The sequence below is a fragment of the Brachyhypopomus gauderio genome, chromosome 5, assembly GCF_052324685.1.
Source record: "Brachyhypopomus gauderio isolate BG-103 chromosome 5, BGAUD_0.2, whole genome shotgun sequence".
NCBI lineage: Eukaryota > Metazoa > Chordata > Actinopteri > Gymnotiformes > Hypopomidae > Brachyhypopomus > Brachyhypopomus gauderio.
Genome location: NC_135215.1, coordinates 27,709,909 through 27,724,318, shown reverse-complemented (window position 1 = coordinate 27,724,318; position 14,410 = coordinate 27,709,909). Strand labels below are relative to the sequence as shown.

Genomic DNA, 14,410 nt, shown 5'->3' with positions numbered 1-14,410 from the left:
ACTTTAAGAGAAGCGAGCGTTACGGGATGCTCTGGGAAAATGCTGGATGGTGAAAGTACTAGAAGAACAAGTGTAATGAGAGACAGAATAAAACTTGCAGTGTTAATCTAACGTGGATTGTCATCTCCTTTTGTCACATAAGATAGATATGGACATTACACTAATAGCTCTCCAATTTGTATGGACAATTTCTAAAACACCTAAACTGTTTTTTGTGAGTTGTTTTGTGCTGATAATGTGCTGGATTGGTAACCCTGAGCATGGTGGTTTAGTCCCTTGGGTATTTAGGTTTCTTCATGGGGAAGCTCCCCAGATCATTACACGCCTAGCTCATGTTCGCTAACCTTTGAGTTTGTGATTTGTTTCTTTCAAGTTATTTTTCAAGTTCACTATCTGCTCTTGGATACTCAGTCAGTTTTCACTGGTATCCTAGAAACAGTGATATATGTATGAATCCAGCTCAGGGGGAGTCATCTTGTTACAGGTATCTACTCATTAACTCATAAAACTAAGAGCTTCTTGGGACCTTTCAAGATCATCAGACCCATTAATTAGGTAAAATCCTGCAGCTTCCTCTCAATTTTGGTTCTTCCTCTCAATTTCATGCTTCTCTCCAAAGGTGAGAAGTACCAGGTCCTCTGGAGGAAGCCAAATCACTTGACATTTTACCTCCAGCCTTTTGATTTGTGGAACTCCTATATATGCCATGAAGTCTCTTCTGGGTTCCTGGAACAAAGGTCGGTGGCTTCAGCATCTCCTAGATTGAGAGCGCTGTGGACTGGGTTGCTGCTGTTCTGGACCCTCTCTTGAAAAAGAATTTCCAGCCCTGATCTGCATTTCCATGGTCATACCCCAGGCGCACATTTTATCTTGGCAATGACATCTCAAGAGGGTTTATCTCCAACAAAATGGTGTGTGCTTCATTTCTGTGTTATCAGTGTATAGTATTTAAGGTCTGTGTTTTTTCCTTGTTTATCACGTTGGTAATAATAAACTTTGTGCTTTAACATTCACCATGCTGCTATGCCAGCATTTAATTTGTTTGTTTTTTTCAATCCAGCAAATATTTGAAACAATCAACATACTAACAAAGGTTGTGAAGAGTTCAGCTGCTCTCATCACCCCTACCCTGGGTCATGCTTTCTTGTTTCTTTGGTTTCGTCTTTGTTTTGTTTTTCTTGGTTATTCCTTGTGACTGCCACACCCCCCCCCCCCCTCTGTTAGTCATGTTCAGCTGTTTCTAGTTTTTCCTTATAATTCGTTTTTATTCCCCGTGTATTCAGTCCATTGTTGTACGTCTTCCTTTCCTTGTGTCTTGTAAATTTGCGTACTCACAGGCTGCTGTAATCGGTATTTCTATCATTTCCAGCCCCTTCACTGTTTTATGTTTGTGACTACAGTCATCTTAACCACATTAGTTGAGCCTACCTCATTGATTCTTCTTCCTGCACATGTATCCATGTAGCCCTGTGTTCACTGTATTCCCGTATAGTGGATTATTGTTAGTTTTATCGTGTTGTGTTCGGCTAGTTTCGATCGTCCATGTTTGGTGTTTTGTGAAGATGCCTCTGTCTCCACATCATCTGTATCGGCACGGTTTGCCTTCAGGAGGCTGTGTTAGTTCCTGACAATACAGTAAACTATATTCTTTCTAGCACTTGTGTCCACCTCCTAGTTCCCAGTCATTACACAACCTATGCAATTTCTTCATAATTACGTTATGTAATTGTGGGAAATAGGAAAGGAAATACTGCATTATAAAAAGCATGTCACTGCAAAGAAAAATCTCAAAACTATACCTTCTGCTACTTCATTCACATACTCCCATTTTAACCTTGTGCACTGTAAGGTGCCAATTAGAATTCTAAGACCATGAAGGTGCCAATTGGTTGTAGTGTTTAATGTGACAGTCTTCTCAAACCGAATCTAGGGCTGACTGACCTTGACATTGTAACAGACTTCTTGAGTAATATGAGAACCCTTGCCAGTCTAGAGAGCACATGAATAAAAACAACTTTCTCCTCCAAGGTTTAGCTACATATTCCTACTATGTCTTTTGAAAAGTAAAATGTTCCCCTTAAAATTATTATTCTCAAACAACAAAACATCTGTTCTTTTAATATTCTTCTAATACCCTTAATGTTTTTAAGTTGACAAATTGAAAATAAAACCTATGTAGCAACAGCTAATATAAATCTAAACAAAGACTTAATTCTAACAATTACCTTCAGCAGTTCTGTAGTGGGTAAGTTTCTAAAAATGTCCCTATTTGACAAGCATCCTGTCTTTTCACACTATCCATCTTGGCTAATGTCAATGTAGCCTATCAGCCCTCAAAATAAGCTTTGATGTCTTCCCATCTTGTGTGTTTACTTCTTGGCCAGAACAGGGTGATGTGGTTCTCCATCAGCCTTATCTGTTAAATGGGATAGCCTGCATCAAGAATGGAGTTAAAGAGAATGGCAACCAATTTTCATTGCCAAAGATTTTGTTTACTCTGGCAGCAATAGACTTTTAAAATTCACTGGTAATAACAGGCTTTTATCCTAGTCTTTTTAATTCTTCAGCAGTAACACAATATCAAATGGCAGCATGTTGCTGATTTACATAAGCTGTTGTCTTAGCACAAGTTGTCAGTACGGCTTAAAACACACTATTACAAATTGTATCATTCAAATTAAACTAAAGTTGGTAGGATGGTGTTCCAAGAGAGGACATGATCAACTAATGAGCAAATAATTTCCTACATTCCACCAGTGCTTACAGCGATAGCATCTCTTAGTAATTACATACCAGCTAATGATGGACATTCCAGGTTCAGGAAGTAAAATTCCACTCCAGGATTTTGTTCAAGCATACTGGATGTTATATAAAATAATGGCAGAACTTTAATTGTGCATCGCAAAGTTTATTTTACATTACCTATTACATTTATTTTACATTTTACATTACAATCCTGTGGAGGACTTCTCTACTTGGAATTTTAATTCTGCTTACCAGATCCCTCCACCACAGACATAGCAACTTGTACAAGGGGAAACATGATATCTTTAGACTGGTCCTTTTTTTAAATGTCCCACTTACATTAAGCTAAAATAACTAGAAAAAAAGCATCAGTGCATTTTGTCAGGACAGTTCAGCTATTTTTACCTGTAGACAACATTTTTAGGAATTACACTTCCATACAAATTGAACAGAGCTTTTAGCCTTAGAGGGCCTTTTTGATAGGACAAATATGCTAATGTCATTAACACAAACAGAACTATTTTTAAAAGTAATTTTCAATAATTCCCTGAACTTACATGAGTTTACGACATTTAGCTACATTCTTGAAAAAGATTTTTCCTTAATTCTCCATTTCTGGCTTTGGTGATATTTTGCATAAAATATTTAAAAAACAGTAATTATTTCAATGATGGGAACAGATTCTATAGGGGTCTTAGAGAGTCATTTTAAATCTGCATTCAGCCTTCTTTATGCTAAGGCAAGAATCCAAGCTTTTGCCCCCAGGCTATAGTCCAGGAGGACTCCCTCCACAGAGTGTCACGGTACGGCGGCCCCCTACTGGTCGCCCCCGTCTACAGCAGCAGCTTGTCCTGTGGGTGTGGCGTTGTGTTCGTCCCTCAGGTGGGCGGAGCCCGCGATCCGTCTCACCTGAGGGTCGTTTGTTCGTCTATATATGTCTTGTCTTTGTACCAGTTGACTGCTGGTTATTATATCCTTAATTCGGATCAGTTCACGGGTTTTGGTTTGCGCACTTTACATATTAAACCATCCTATTTCCCTGAGACTTGGCGTGATCGCTTCCATTTATTTTCGCTCACCCTGCCCGTCACAGAATAACCAGCCACCTTCGGAAGCCGCCAGTCTCCTTTGCTTTTTCCTTCGTTCGTGGTCATGTCTCGTGGTAAGTGTTTGTCTGCGTGGTGTTTTGTTTGTTGTTGAAGAGCCCCGCCGTGCTGAAACGTTGTGTGTGTGTGCAGCACGGCGGTGACCAGGGCAATCGACCCCGGTCGGGCTCTTCGTGTTGTGTGGTCACTTGTGTGTGCATGTGTGTGTGTGTCAGTGAACGGATGCATGGAACGTTGTGCGGCGCTCGCGTGTGTTAATTGTTAAATGTGTTGTGTGTGACGCTGTCGCCGCTCGTCACGGTCGCCTCGCTCCCCCGTGTGTCTAGTGTTTTATGTGGGGAGCGACTGCGAACTTGAGCGGCGCGTCACCACTGTTTGTGTAGAGCGCGCATGTGTGTGTCCTGTCCGTTTGCCGTTTTCCACCGTGCTTTTGTCTAGTCTTTGTGTGTTTTTGTCCTAGCGTGCTTGTGAACTGTTGTGTGTAATTCCACACATGCTCCTCCCCCTTGAGTGTGTGTGTGGGGGTGGACCAGTGATGGTCCCGTGCCACGGGGAGTGGCACGGAGGGCGTCGCTCCTAAGGGAGGCCCTGACCAGGAACGTGGGGGGTTCTCCTGAGCAGGTGGAACTCCCCTGCTAAGATGGAGACCCCTCCCCCATTGTAAGGGGGATCAGGGCAGTGCGCGTATGTGTTTTGTGTTGGTGTGTGTGGGTGTGTGTGTGCTTTTTGTGTTTTATGTGCAGGTGCTTCTCCCTGGTGGTGGATCGTGGCAGTCCTGGACCTTGTGGGGGTCTCCAGCTGGCAGGAGCCCCCTTATGTTGTAGGGTGACCGGAGCCCGGTCGGAAAGAGCCCCTCCCTAGAGGACTGGGGCCCCCGGATGTTTGGGGACGATAGGGCTCTGGTCCGAAGAGCTCCTGCTGAGGATGGAGATCCTCCCTCCTGCTCGGGGTGACCAGGAGGCCCTTGGGGGCTGTTCCCCAGCCCGCGATAAGGGTGCTCTGGGCCTCGGTCTCTGGCGCTCCTGGGTTTGGTGGAGGAGTCCACCTCGTAAAGTCAGGCTCCGGCTGGGGCTGACTCCCCAGGAGGCTGGGGTGGCCCCTAGCAGAAGGCAGGGGCCAGCTCCGGGAGGAGGTAGGTCCAGGAGGTGACTTAGCCACGCCCCAGGGAGGTAACCTGCACACATACACCCCGGACGGACACGGAGCCATGGCCCGCCGTCCTCGCACCTGTGGGGCTATGCGGCTTAAGGCCGGTTAGGGCGTGAGGGCCCTGTGACCGACCGGGGCGTGGTTTTGTCTTGTTGACGGCCCAGTCGGTCCAGGGTCCCACCCAGGTAGGTGAGCTAACCTGTGTTTGTTTTGTGTTTCAGCTCCGGGACTACAGGGGGTGTGTCCCTTGTCCCTGCCTGCCTGCCCCTTTGTTTTGTGTGCTGCTGCTGTAGGCCGCACAGCCGGTGGAGGGGAGTGCGGCTTGGAGGGGGGATCTGTCACGGTACGGCGGCCCCCTACTGGTCGCCCCCGTCTACAGCAGCAGCTTGTCCTGTGGGTGTGGCGTTGTGTTCGTCCCTCAGGTGGGCGGAGCCCGCGATCCGTCTCACCTGAGGGTCGTTTGTTCGTCTATATATGTCTTGTCTTTGTACCAGTTGACTGCTGGTTATTATATCCTTAATTCGGATCAGTTCACGGGTTTTGGTTTGCGCACTTTACATATTAAACCATCCTATTTCCCTGAGACTTGGCGTGATCGCTTCCATTTATTTTCGCTCACCCTGCCCGTCACACAGAGACTAGGGTCCTTTCTTATACACTATATATATATATATATATATATATATATATATATATATATATATATATATATATATATATATATATATATATATATATACCTCTGTCTTCAGAAGTGCTTGAATTAATAATTGCTGTTATTAAATTCAAGGTCATATTTAACAAATGTTAAATCATCTTTAGCAGAATAATTTATTGCATTTCATTTTGAAGAATTAATGACACCCCGTTAGTGCTCCATGAAAAGAAGTTTGTCCTTAAATGCAAAGGATTTCCAGTGTTCTGCACATTTGAAATCAGGACACATGTATTTTAATTGGCTGTCAATTTTCATAGAGACTAATGACATCTAATGAGTATGCACCTGTTTCAGTGTTTCAGGTTTGTATCAAAGTACACTACTCCAACAAATATTATGATATCAATATTTTGCACCTTGATACTGACACTCCCTGAACTGGATGCAAATAGCCAAACACTCTATTAAAAGGAGGTTAAAAGGAAGTTCTTTGTGATGTGCAAAATTCATTAATATGACAACGTTTATGACACAATACTGCAACATCAGAGGAGATATATAGATCTATATATCTGATACTTTGCGTATGGCTATCCTAAGCTCTCTCTTTCTTTCAGTGTCATTCTCTCTTTCTCTTTCTTTCTCTCCACTTCTCTTTCTCTCATATATTACAGATGAATAGATTGTGATTGTTCAGTTTCTCTCCTTTTCTCCCTCACTCGCGCAAGCATAGTCCCTGAGCTGAATGTTAAACACTGGGCTATATTCTGAACTTCACCAGCAGCCCAGCAGATTGCTTTACTCTCTCTTTCTCTCTCTCTCTCTTTCTCTCTTTCTCTCTCTCTCTTTCCCTCTCTCTCTCTCTCTCTCTCTCACACACACACACACCCTTCTCTGCAAGTTAGGTTAGCTGTCTTCTTTCTGTGCATAGCATACAGATGAGGGAGTCCAGTTGTTTCTGTGTAAGAGTGTATGTGTGCATATGTATTCATGTTAGTAAATCAAACCTTTAAAATGTACCTCCATACTCAACAATGAACAATGGAAATCAACAATGGATTTAATGATAAGTTCACTGACATTTATTTTACTTACGACTCATTACATTTAAATAATCATATAGTATAAAAAGAAAGAAGGTGTTGCAGTTGAAAGCACATCTATCCTATTTCCCCACTCCCTTTTTCCTGGGTTTGTGATTTACTGTTGGAGGCAGATCTAACCCAATCTCGGACCACTTTAATATTCTTCAAACTCCACATTTCAAGTTATATTTAGAGGTCTACATTTGCATCTTCTGCTAAAGGTGATTATTGCAGTCAATCACATCTCTGTGGGTGGACGTGAGATCAGTGTGAGTATGGGACCCTAGCGCTGGGCTTCAATAATCCTGCACCGTTAATCTCTCATTAATGAAGCCTCTTCTCCTGCCTCCCACCAAGACAAACCAGCTGTCTGTCTGCTTTGATATCAGCCGACACTGCTCCTCATCACTTCTGATTAAATCCTTAAACAGAGATTACGATTTATGGGGATTAATAAAAAGACAGCGGTTCAACACCTTCGTCCTCTGTCTTTTTTCATCTTAAAATGAAGATTTGAAGGTGTACTTTATCAAACAGGGCGATGAGTCTTTTGTCTGTTCTTGGTAAACTAAAGATTATTGTTTTAAGGCAAAAGAAAGCCATTTCTCCAACAGCAATAACTCTGTCATTAATGTAATAATAAGGACAAATAAATGTGCCTGATGTATATGTGCCTGATTCCTTTGGGAATGGATACCTCATTATGCCAGACCACTTCAGTCGGTAAAGTTATCTCAAATGATGAAAGTCATGAACACCTTGGAGAGCAGTAGAGTCCCACAGACAGATAAAAGGCAATAAGAAATTACCATTGGCACGTTTCACTGGTGTGATTATCTGTGGCCAATCTGTGGCTGTTTATGATTCAATGTGGATTAGGCACATATCCAGTGAACTCCAGCACATGATCAAGAACTGTTTGACTCTCCCTTCTCATCTGCACACTTCTCCATTAGGCTGTTATTCCAAGCCATTGCCTCCCCATTAGCATACAGGAGCCTATTAGATTGTGGCAAGGCCGCTCCCAGGTACACGATGCGCATCAACGCTCTCATTCCAATCAGCATTCTGCCTGCTCTCAATTCCAGCTGGCATGAGTTCTGCAATGAAGATACAATCGGCTATTTTCCACCAGATGCACTGTCACAAATCCACTGGGTAAGGCCTGGACGCTAACAACAGCTCCACTCAGCCAAAATTGGAAATGACTGAAAACTGCCACAAACAAAAATTATATGTGAGAGAAAACATGGAGAAAAGTAGTTTTTTTTTTCCAGAATGAATGAACTGAACATGCATTTACTTTGTGAGAATGCACAAAAAGCATCAAAAGTAAAGGGCTGTTTGAAATGCCAAAACATTTATTGGTTTAACCAAATTTGTTCTACACTGATACCAGTCTTTATATATTTACCAGTCTGCTTTATTGACCTGCACTTCCAGTCAATACTGGGCTCTCTTCAAGGTTGTGCACATTTCATCATCAACTGATTATGCTTCATCCCTGTGCTAGCCAACACTCATTTAACACCCCATGACATGCATTCTCTCTGATTAACAAAAGTCATAATATCTTTAATAGCCTTGTTTGGATTTAACTCTCATGTTCAGAGAAAGAAGGTGTGAGTGTGTGTGTGTATTTGTGTGTCTGTGTTTGAGAAAAGGTGCTTAAAATAAATGAAATGCTGCCAATGTCACCCTCAAGCATGTAATGTAAGCAACCAATGTAATCTATATGACTGGAGTTTGCAAACACAACACTCATTCTATAGTCTTTCACTAATTGCAGATTTGATATGTAAAATTTTTCAGTTTGTGTTTCAGTAATCATGATATCTACACAAAATGGCTAAAAATGTGCTTAGTGTACGAATCATATTCACTCAAGGACATGTTTGAATTTGTTGCAGTAGATATTGAATAACTGTCCAAAACTATTTGTAAGTACTTCACAAAATTTCTAAATTTATTAGAAATCTACTAATTAAAAGATATATATATAGACAGAGTATACACAAAAAATTGACAGATTACACATAGTTGTGATGGGATTTAAATGGTTTGACAAGAACAGCTTTGAGGTGTTAAAATGCATTTTACATAAAACAAAATTTCCATCTCAGATATTCCTCAAAGATTCCCTCTCTGTCTCTCTCTCTCTCTCTCTCTCCCCCTTTCACACACAGACTTTCTCTCTTTATCTCTCTAACTCTCTCTATGACTGATATGTTAATACAAGTTCATTTAAATCCACTGATGCCACCTCAACTATAGATGCCTGGCATTCAGTTGTCCCCACACTGATTCTTTCTCTATTTTCTCTCTCACTTTATCTTTACACCAGTGGTGGCTTAATAAAATAGAGAATTATCTCACTTCATTCATTAAACACAAACGCCCCTACTGACCCTGGAAGAGAGGTAGAGACAAGACTATAGAAGGATCACTATAACTAAAGAACCTGGTAAAACCTCAGAGATTCCAATGCATTCTTTATGCCCAGAGGTTGAAAGAGAACGACAGAGAGAAAGAGAGAGAGAAAGGGAGAGTTTGTTCAGCACAAAGCTTTAACTCCACTAAGACAAAGTAGTTTGACAAGGGAATCTAAATTCTATAGTTTCTCAAAACAGAATCGTTTCGATCTACAAGGACTGTCCTCCTGACAGTTAGAATAGTTCCTGCATCCTGTTATAAACGATAGGGAATTCCAATATGTCCTTTCCAACATCCTGTAACAGTACATTACTGTCTCAGTCTCAGAAGCACATACTGGTGAACTGTCAAAAATACATTACAAAACATGAAATTATTTTTGTGTACAATAATACAACTTTCTCACTAGACAACTTTCTCTTTTGACTGCTTTACATTATTTATTTTGAGCACTTCACAGTAAATTATTTCAGTAGTAAATTTTTAGCTAGGCTCATTTAGAGACACCAACTGAGCAAACATGCACACCTGTGGTCAGAAACCAAGGTATACAGGGGACACCTGTCACCTCCACACAGACAGCAGTCAGGCAGGGACCCAGAGCCCTGAGGCTGCAGTGGTAGCCAGCGTGCTCCTCTGCTGACCTTGCTCACCATCTCTGCTCCAAGCATCTCCAGAAACCATGACGCATGATACCATGCAAATAATTGAGCTGATGTCACAAACGTGCCAATAATTATTATGTTCTATGATGATCTATTTCCAGCTACACATTGTCACGGTGGGGAGGCAGAGTTGCCGCCAGAGGGCGCGTGTCCCTGTTCAAGCTGATTCTCAACACACGCCCCCAAGCATTAAACCACTCCTACCGTCCCGTTCACCTGAGTACTAGCACCTGTTCCCCATTAGGTTGTGCACCCTTTTTATTTCCCCAGGTCGTTCTGTCCAGTGCTGCACATTGCCCCGCTAGAAGTTTCACGCTGGACCTCTCTCCGCTCCTGCTGCCTATTTGGTGCCTATTGTCTGGAGTTTTGCTAAGCTGACTGCTTGCAGTTACCCTTTGTTATGATCTGTTTTCTCCTATGGAGAGTAAACACCCTTTGATGCAACCCTCGCCTTCGGCCGCCTCTGTCTCTGCGTCACACACGTTTGCTACATTCCGTTCAAAAGATTTGGCAGGAAAGCAGGAAATCACTCAAACATAATTTAGTCATGTCCCAGTGTCTCAAAAACTGGTGGTCCTTCATATTATGAAGCTCAACATTTTCCACCATGGGTTAAACTCTGCCTCCACACAGCAGTTCCAGAAGAGTCTAGAATCAGAATCTTCCCACTAAGGTCTCCACAGCTCCATACTTGTTTCATCCCAATTTTAAACATTTATCTCCTCAATAAAGTACCCACAGTAGTGCCTCTGTAATGAAGGAACACCATTTTTGAGACTTGATTTTGACAATGAAATGCTTATTTTAGAAAAATTACTTTTCTTCATATTACTTTATGTATTTATCTACAGTACATGGTATGTGTTAGTCTTTGGTTAAAGCTTTTTCTACATACTGATTCTCAAGTATATAATGCCAATACTGAAAATCAGTGCAGTCCTATATTTATACACATAAGATATTTTGCCATAATTACTGGGTGTTGTTTTGTATATAAACCCAACCTGTAAATGTGTTATGTATTTCATCATTCCTTTTCAACTGATATGATTATAATAAATTGACAGTAGTGAGCAAATAAACTATTTTACAAACCATTAATCTTTTAAACCATCTTAATGTGTTATGAATTACCATAATATTCACATCACTGTCACCCTTTAAAGTCAACCATTGGTTAAATGTTTGTTCAGTTTTAACTCTAATGATATGTAGACACAAAAGTGGCCACTGACACATGTCAGGTTTGGTACTTTACTCTGGCCACTCCAGTCAACAGACAGGGTTCGGACATGAGTGGAGCATACTGGGAAAATGAGTTTTATGGATTAACTGATGATGATTGTGAGGTGTTATATACCACATTCTTCTCAAATAGCACTCTTTTGTCAGAAATAGATTTTAGAAGCAGTGTCTATTGGAAGCATTCTGTAGTTCATTGGAGTTCCAGATCCTTGTCAGAAATTGAGCCCAATCCACTTATACCACTGAAAATGAACTCTGCAGTAGTTTGACTAGGAGGATTATTCATTCATTCATCTTCTAAACTGCTTAATGCAATTCAGGGTCACAAGGGGCCCATCCCAGCAGTACAGGGCAGGATCCAGCCCAAGGTGTGGCACCAGGGCACACATGTGGGAGGAAGCCGGAGTACCCAGAGGAAACCTTTGCAGGGACACAGAGAAGACGCAAACCCCACACAGGCCAGGAAGTGACCACAGGTCACAGGAGCTGTGAGAAAAAAGTGCACGGGGCATTGCACACGTTAAATCAATGCAGTGCCTTAAAACCCAATGAAATTTAAAGTGTTATTTCAGAGGTGAAACTCTGAAATAACTCTTCAGAACTCGCACACTGGCTCTTGAGGTGGATCATCTCCATCTCAAAAGAGAGGTGTTGCAACAGAGGTCCACCACAGGGCCTCCTGCATCACTCGGGTGAGATTACCCATTGCTCCAACATATCCTTACTCCCCTTCTGGTTAGAGATTCCTCCCCCATCCATGACCTACTGTAATCTCAGCTTGGTGCCCCATCATAGGGGCCCACAGCTGTGTGTGTGCATGCGTGCAGTCCTGAGAGATGGCTTGGACCACAGACAAACAGCTTTGTCCTCAACAGTGTGTCTTAAAGTGAGGCATTCATCAACAAATAATGTTTGCAGAGCTCCTTAAATGGGAGACACAAAACAAAGTGAGGGGTGGAGAGGGAGAACGAAGATTCTGCCCCTGTTACCACCAGCAGCCTCAAACAACCCCCCACCAACTGTCTGGGGCCATGCCAAGTTCTTTTGTTATACTTGGCAACTCTACACGGTATTACTGGTGTCTTCATTAAAAAACATAGCCTCGGAGCACCGTACCCAGCACAGAACCGGACAGTCACAGGGGAAGTGCCTTCATTATTCCTGTGTATGAGCGCACTCCTAACCCCAAACTCAGACAGGTCTCAAATAATCTAGCCCAACTTTTCCCAGCATGCCCGGATGTCCTGCGGCAATAATCCTGAGTTCCGATGGGAGGCGAGTCCCCCAGGCGGGTCTTTCCTGGTTAAGCTCTTTCATTAGCTGCTCCCCATGTGCTGCGGGTGGAGAAGTGGAGCGGCTCCTTCAGTGCCCGGGCCTGTGCAGCCTCTTTTGTGTGCAAAGGATTGAAGCAGAGTTCGGTCTGGCCGGAGTGACTGCGACTCAACTAAGAATAACTATGGCAACCGCAGGAGCACCAAATGTCTTTCTCTTTCTCTCTCTCTCTCCATCTCTCTATTTCTTTACAGCAGCAGTGGGTCAGCTCTGTGTCCGCCCAATTCCCATTCCAGTCAGAGACAACCCACTTTATAGTCCTTAAACATACACATGGCTGATACAACACTGGACCACATTATGTACTATACATTGCATGCATGAGCAGCCTTACGCTTAATCACACGGTCTAAATATGCAATTGGAAGCTATACTGCACATCTAAGATGGGAAAATGTCAAAAGATAGATGTCTTAAAACAAGTTGCAGCGTGTATGGAAACCTCAGTGGCAATGTTAGATATGTTGTTACTGCTCTCATATTTTACTGCAAGTCCCTCAGGCGAGAACTAAACAAGACCTTTAACAAAACACAGAACTTTAAGCATGTTTTAAAATAAATCTCTATGAAGTAAAAACATCATCTTTAGCTCCTCCCATGTTAAATAATGCAGATTCCTTGTTCTACACCTAACTTCAATGCACTAACAAAAGAAAACAGTCAAATAAAACCTTGTTCTAATCTCCTCAGAACCCAGACAGTTCAGTCCTCACTGACAAATAACTGCTCTCCCATTTTCATCTTCTCACATTTGGTTTTGTTTTGTTTGTTGTTGTTTTCCATTTTGCAGCATCTCAGACTTTGTCTTAAAAAGGAGAGGCAGGCTTGTTCTGTCCTCATGATAAACACTGCTGGCTAACACAACAATCAGGACGCGCTTGATAACACACAGCAGAAACACTGCATGCAAGCGAGAGAAACAACAAAGCTCTCCTACGGAGGAGAGCAAACCTGAGAGGATCTGACTTCACCATTTAACAAGGCATCATCGTCACAGCCATAAAGACATGCACATCATTTCCTAGTTCTGTCCTATCTCTAGCTTGATATACAGAGCAGGCCTCGGATGCTCTGACAGATGCTCAAGTAGAGGAGAGTCTTCCCTCGTGCCCTGGGCAGACCGAGGGCTCATCAGGCAGGGACCAAGTGCTGCTTGTAGGACATACCGCTGAGTCCTGCCTTCACGTACTCGCCAGAGCATGGAAACTGTCTCTGACCCCCAAATCCCCTCTGAATTCCTCTGCCTGTCACCTCCATGCTCACCCATGACAAAGTATTCACAGCACACAGGTTCCCTCAGGCTGCAGAAAACCTGCGATTCTGATTCATGCCTCTCATTCTCTCGCCCTCAGCTCTTTCCCTTCTAGTACAGCTAACCCTGTTTTGCATGGTACTTACTTTCAGCTGGAGTTTCCACAGTTTGGTGTTTCCACACTCAGAGCAGTTTTCTCCCTCTCTTCTCATCCACTTAGCGATGCTTTTTGGCTCGATGTCACTCTTACACATTCACTCTGGTTCATGCAACCTCCAGCTCTCTGAATCACAGGGTTGAGCTAATGGTATCTATGCGTGTGTGCATCTGTGTGTTTGTGTATGTGTGTTGGTGGGTGGTTAGTCGGGGGGGGGGGGGGGGGGGGGGGGGGGTTGTTGTTGTACTCGGGCTGTCTCTGGGAGGGCGTGCTGAAAGAACTGCTCTCTGCCTCATGATTACACCCTCATTAAAACAAGGTCACTCCAGGGACAAGGCAGGGTGAGAGAGAGAGAGGGAGGGAGAGAGGGAGAGAGAGAGAGGAAATAAAAGAATGAGAAAGAAAGGCTCCAGGGCGGACGTTTGTCAGTCAGAAGAATGGGTCATCTGGACAAAGTGGCAGATGCAGACTGTGCTATGAGTATGAAAGCACTACATCTTTAGATAGAGCATCCAGCCTTTGGTATGATGCAACAAAAATAATTAATAAGGAAAATTCCAACTCCTTCTCAGAATTTCTTCGA

General features: G+C 42.9%; 1 protein-coding gene across 1 annotated transcript in view; it reads right to left on the bottom strand.

The window, feature by feature from the left end:
• The window catches only part of ptn (pleiotrophin), a 51,011-nt gene extending 36,972 nt beyond the window's left edge, over positions 1-14,039 (bottom strand). Inside the window, exon 1 of the mRNA XM_077006858.1 lies at positions 13,817-14,039. The gene's annotated coding sequence lies outside the window, so the exon portion shown is untranslated. The remainder of the gene's footprint in view (positions 1-13,816) is intronic.
• Between the last annotated feature and the right edge of the window lie 371 nt (positions 14,040-14,410).